The sequence below is a fragment of the Pinus tabuliformis genome, chromosome X, assembly GCF_031772625.1.
Source record: "Pinus tabuliformis cultivar Carrire ecotype Pingquan chromosome X, CPIR1, whole genome shotgun sequence".
NCBI classification, from domain to species: domain Eukaryota; kingdom Viridiplantae; phylum Streptophyta; class Pinopsida; order Pinales; family Pinaceae; genus Pinus; species Pinus tabuliformis.
Genome location: NC_142308.1, coordinates 1,309,819,176 through 1,309,824,675, shown reverse-complemented (window position 1 = coordinate 1,309,824,675; position 5,500 = coordinate 1,309,819,176). Strand labels below are relative to the sequence as shown.

At 37.3% G+C, this 5,500-nt stretch overlaps 1 pseudogene; it reads left to right on the top strand.

Moving 5' to 3' along the window:
* Nucleotides 1-243: 243 nt before the first annotated feature.
* Nucleotides 244-600, top strand: LOC149144902 (DNA damage-binding protein 1 pseudogene; annotated as a pseudogene).
* Nucleotides 601-5,500: the final 4,900 nt, after the last annotated feature.

The following is a 5,500-nucleotide window of genomic DNA, read 5'->3' as shown; positions in this document are numbered from 1 at the left end:
TGATATACAAACATGAGGAGGGAGCAATTGAAGAGAAGGCTCGTGATTATAATGCAAATTAAGTGACACCAGTTGAAACTCTGGATGATGATATATACCTTAGAACAGAGAACAATTTCAACCTTTTTACAGTGAGGAAAAATAGCGATGTTGCAACTGATGAAGAGAGAGGAAAGTTGGAAGTTGTAGGTGAATACCACTTAGGAGAGTTTGTTATATCTTTTTAGGCATGGATATCTTATTATGCGTCTGCCAGTTTCAGAATCTAGCCAGATTCCTACAGTTATATTTGGAATAGTCAATGGTGTTATTGGTGTCATTGCATCTCTTCCTCAAGAGCAATATATGTTTCTTGAAAAGTTGCAAGCAAATCTTGTCAAGGTGATCAAGGGAGTAGGGGGCTTAAGCCATGAACAATGGCGATCATTTAGCAATGAAAGAAAGACCGTGGATGCAAAAAGTTTCCTGGACGGTGATTTGATTGAGTCATTTCTGGATCTCAGCAGAAATCGGATGGAGGAAATTGCAACTGCAATGTCTGTTCCAAGTAGAGGTCTACAGTACATGAAAAACGTGGCAGTCCAATACATTTTTGTGTAATCAAAGAAGAACAACAGGGATAATCAATTTCGAATATCCTAGTGGAGACCGAAAACAAAAAAACAGGGGCAGTTCCCTACTTTTTAGGAGCAGTAAAGAGGTGAGCCATCAAAGGCCAGCAAGGAGTTTCAAATCATCACCACAGCTAAACTGAAGAAGGACATGTGTCAGAGAACGAATTTGGGTTGTAATAAATGCTATCATCAGCATGATGTGGAGTTAGACTCCTAATTGTCTTATATTTCTAAAAACTTCTAGTTAGCAGTTTGTTATATTTAATAGTTAGTTAAAGTTTGAATAGGTGTCATAGCAAGCATAATTCGAGTTCCCCTCATGCTGGAGGAGGAATCTCAGCCTTGTAAAGAATTCTATATATAGGAGAGAGGGCAATGTACCAAGGGTTGGAAAATTATTGAGAACAGCTCTCATATTTGGCTTTATGTACAGACTCTGTTTTATAGTAATACAGTATTGGCCTTGCTTCTCAGGAATCATAAAGAATTCGATGTTCTGAATGTCTTGTGTTTTCTTCTTCTTATTATCTACAGTGTTATGAATGTGTGATCACTTAGAAATCACTTAAAGTGCTCTAATTTCCTGCATGCATTTGTAAACTGTGTTGGTCCCCTTTGTGTTTGATATGTTCTACATATGTTGGATTCTGAATGCCCTGATTTCTATGCAAAGCTAACTTTACTGTCAATACTGAAGCATGTCTGACTCCATAAGCCTAATGGATACTTTCTAATTGTATTTCAACCTCTTTCATTTGTCATTTGTCTACTAGAGTTAGCCATCTAATCTATTATCAATATCAGTAATCCTTTTGAGAGAGCCCTCTCAGGTTGAGGAGGCTAAGCCTCAGCCTAAAGTAGGTTTGAAATAGTTACTTAAGGTCTTCCTGGTCAGCAACCTTCCAGGGTCTGATTTTGAGATAACATTTTGGTGCGTCTGCCAGGAGTCGAAAGATTATTCATTCTCGAAATCAAGACGCTGAAAATTCTGAAGGTAGCAGGAGCTCAGAAAGTTTTTGAGGTTGCAAAACTACCTTGGCGACTCCATTGTTGAAGAATTCAAAATTCATAGATTCATGGTGATTCCACTGGAGTTATGAAGAACTCAGATGCTGCCATTCTTATTTCAAGGTATGCATGCATAAATTTTTCAGGAATTCATGGTTTCCCAAATAATTTTCCCAAGGATACATATTTTCTAAGGAATGGTCCAAAATTCAATGGAGAAGATTTGAGTTTAACTTTGAAGCATATGTCAGATTTCTGTCATTTTACTGAGCTTCTTAGAGTTAAACATGAGGATGTTTGCATTATGTTGTTCTATGATTCATTTCAAGGGAAATGTAAACAGTGGATTGAAAGCTTTCCTGCCAAATCTATTAAGTCATTTGAAGATTTTTGGTTTATGTTTTTGGAAGAATGGATAGATAGATCAGATTTGGTGGCAAACTCTCCTTCAGCTCAAGGTTTCAAACAATGGAATGATCATCATATTAATGAAGAAATAGATGAAAATTTTTCTTTGTCCTTGTCTTCTTATCTAAAATCATTTGAGTGAAAGACAGAAGATAAGATGAAATTTTTGGATGAAGTGGCTAAGGACATTGAGAAAGACATTGAAGGTTTACAAGGTCAAATTCAATCATATAGTCTTGATGGTCATGATCATCATTTTCAAAAGGTTTCTATGTCAGAACACAAGGAGAGGGTGTTGCTTCCTTTCTCTTTCGTGATTGAGGAAGAATACACTGTTATTAAAGATCAGTTTGTACAACCAAAAAGTTATGAGAATCATCAGGCTGATCATGTATTCTGGGATCCTATAGCTAAATACATGGAAGAGTTTTACTCTCCAGTGTTTCAGTTTTTCTATGAAGATCAGAGGCAATTCCAGTGGCAGTGGTCATCACAATATCATAGTTGCTCTGAACTCCGATGCAGTCAAAAAACTAAAATATCAGATAAAACAAATGATGGGATACATTGGAAATTTCACATTGATTGAGCTGGAAGAAGTTTGAAATTGATAGGGTAGGTACGTAGGAAAATGCAAATAAGCTCAAGGTTGACTGAGCATTTTTCAGTAGATAAAGATTTCTTTCTCCTACAGTGATCATCAAGCTTAAGCTCGAGGTGAAGGCTCAAGAAGCTGGAAAGGGATGTTTGTCAAGCAAATCTATGTTTGTCATAAAGAGGACAAAGCACTAGACCTGCATGTTCTTAGTGTACCACAAGGGCACACTATCCCAAGTGGAGCCACCTATTATCACTCAAGAAAAAATATTTTAAATTCTGAACATCAATTTTTTAAATTTGTCAAAGGGTTGGTGTCAATTTTGGGTCTAGTCTTTTCATCTTGTTTTAGAGTCTTGTTAGTATGTCAAAAGGGGTCAATTCTCTACTTTAGTCTATCATTGGTCTCATATGTCACATGAATATCATATGTGGAAACTCGTTTCAAAGTTCTTATGCGCAGAAACCCTGTCTAGGTGATTTCGTAGCGCAAAACTCAGATTTTGAACTAGCTGCGCTACGAAATCGGAGATTCGTTATGATCCATAGCAAATTTCACCCAGCTGTCATATTTATCAAAATCTGTTATCTTCTACATTGCTAGTTATCAGCTCATACACTTTGCCTGTCAATTCAACCGCTTATCCTCATCATTAGGTCATTAGTTGTCTTGGTACGCACAGGTTGCAAGTTTCGAAAAGGAGCCGAGTGTTCACAATCATGATGATCTTTGGGTTCATACAGGGGAAGCAAATTAATAGGTTTTCAATTTAAATTCTTTGAAGATCAAGCGAGGCAGCTTTCCTCATATATTTGTGAAGTCAAACTACACTATAGAGACTGTGGAGACAGAGCGGATTTCTGTTGATCATGTTGCACACCTAAAATCCTCAGATGGAGGCTCAGCTGCTACTCAATTGGCTGCACATCTAATTGAAATTCACAGTGCCATAAAAATGCTTAACAGCCGTATTAGAGTTCGTTATCATTTCTTGTCAGCAATGCAAAGAGGTGAAATTCCATACGAAAATTCTTTGCTTCGGCAAATTTCCAGTCTTATAATAAGGTTGCCTGCCATAGAATCCCCAAAGTTTCAAGATGATTTTCTAATGGAATATAACGATACACTGTTGATGGCTTACCTAGCTATGATCACAAATTGTTCCAGTACCATGAACGAACTTATCGATACGTTCAACACAACTTTTGATAAACAAAGCAGAAGAGGAGGGCGAACTACTTTCCTTTAATTTTTGGTCTTAATTTATGATTTCTGGACTAAATTGAGTTGGTTTACATCTCATTCAATACCCGATGCTTTTCTTCTGGTCGCTGATCACAGATTTCATTTGGGAAGAAGTGTATGTTTATTCTGGGCGGTTTTATCTTATAGCACTACAGTTTCGTCTAAAGGTTGCTCAACAAAGAAACTGTATGTGTGACTGGAGCTAGTGGATTCATCGGGTCATGGGTTGTTCGTTTGATGCTAGAACGAGGTTACTCTGTGCGGGGAATTGTTCAAGATCTCGGAAATGAGAAGGAGACTAGGCACATAGAGGCCATGGAAGGAGCCAATGAGAGATTGGAATTGTTTCAAATAGACCTGCTGGATTATGGTTCTATCGAGACTGCCATTAATGGGTCTGTTGGTGTTTTCCATTTAGCGTCTCCTTGTATTGTCGAAGAAGTCAAGAACCCACAAGCCCAGCTTTTGGATCCTGCAGTTAAGGGTACCATGCATGTCTTGCAAGCAGCGCAAGACATGCACTATTTATGAAATTGAACATTTTTTAGAGTACTTCTGTGAGGCCACTCCTGATGTGTTTTTAAAATTACACAGCAGTTTTGTAGCGCGCTACGAAACTGCTGTAGTTGCATAATTAAACTCAGCCGACCAATTTTGGGTAATCAAGGGGAAATATTTTCGAAAAGGAATCTCTTCAAAGGATCATTTAAATGGTGTCAACATTCAACAAGGGAAAAATAGGTGGAGGAAACATATATATGAACTCTAAACTTTTTGTTATAAAGTGATCACAGTTACTACAGTTCATGATATGTCAGACAGCTTAGAGGAGGTTTTGTCTTCACACATGGGAAAGGTCGACAACACATAATGAACGTGGCACTCTAACAATTTTTTTTTATAATCAAAGAAGAAGGACGTGGTGAATTGGTTTCGAATATCATTAAGGAAACCTAAAGCAGAAAAACAGGGGCAGTTTCCTACTTTTCAGGAGCAGTAAAGAGATGATACATTAAGGGCCAACAAGGAGTTTTAAAACATCCACCAAAGCTAAACTGAAGGAGACCACTTGTCAAAGAACGAGATTTGATTTTAATCAATGCTATTACCAGCATGATGTGGAGTTAGACTCCTAATTGTCTTAGGTTTCTAAAATATCTAGTTAGCATTTTGTTGCATTTAATAAGTAGTTAAAGTTGGAATAGGTGTCATAGCAAGCAGAATTCGAGTTCCCCTCATACTGGAGGAGGAATCTCAGCCTTGTAAAGAATTCTATATATAGGAGAGAGGGCAATGTACCAGAGGTTGAAAAATTATTGAGAACATCTCTCATATTTGGCTTTATGTACAGACTTTGTTTTATAGTAATACAATATTGGCCTTGCTTCTCAGGAATCATAAAGAATTCGATGTTCTGAATGTCTTGTGTTTTCTTCTTCCTATTATCTACAGTGTTATGAATGTGTGATCACTTAGAAATCACTTAAAGTGCTCTAATTTCCTGCATGCATTTGTAAACTGTGTTGTTCCCCTATGTGTTTGATATGTTCTACATATGTTGGATTCTGAATGCCCTGATTTCTATGCAAAGCTAACTTTACTGTCAATACTGAAGCATGTCTGACTC